The sequence below is a fragment of the Eurypyga helias genome, unplaced genomic scaffold (assembly GCF_000690775.1).
Source record: "Eurypyga helias isolate BGI_N326 unplaced genomic scaffold, ASM69077v1 scaffold41409, whole genome shotgun sequence".
Taxonomy (NCBI): domain Eukaryota; kingdom Metazoa; phylum Chordata; class Aves; order Eurypygiformes; family Eurypygidae; genus Eurypyga; species Eurypyga helias.
In genome coordinates, this window is record NW_010273430.1 from 6,448 (window position 1) to 6,884 (window position 437).

Genomic DNA, 437 nt, shown 5'->3' on the forward strand with positions numbered 1-437 from the left:
CCCTGAATCTGAGAAGAGATGTCAAGTCCCGTAGAAATACGCTGCTTTTCCAAGAGGAAGAAGGCTGTGATCTTGCTGCCAGCGTGTAGATGTAGTGGGATGGCTCCGGTGGCGGGAGTGTTGGAATGGAGGGCTACAGGGACTTTAGGAAGGACAGGCACATGGAGGGTGTGTTGCCCTCGGAGCCAGTGAGCAGCTGGAGGGCATGGAGCTTGCCTGGGGGTGGGTGAGGAGCTGACCCGGAGCTAGTGAGTTGGGAGCTTACGGCTCTGAGGGGACCCTGGTCCCTCATGGATCTGTGGAGGTGCTGGGCCCTCACAGCTCTGCAGGGATCCTGAGCTGCCATGGCTCCGAGGGGCTTTTGAGCCTCCATGGCTTTGAGCAGACCCTGATCCCTCATGGCTCTGAGAGTATCCCTGATCCCTCATGGCTCTGAG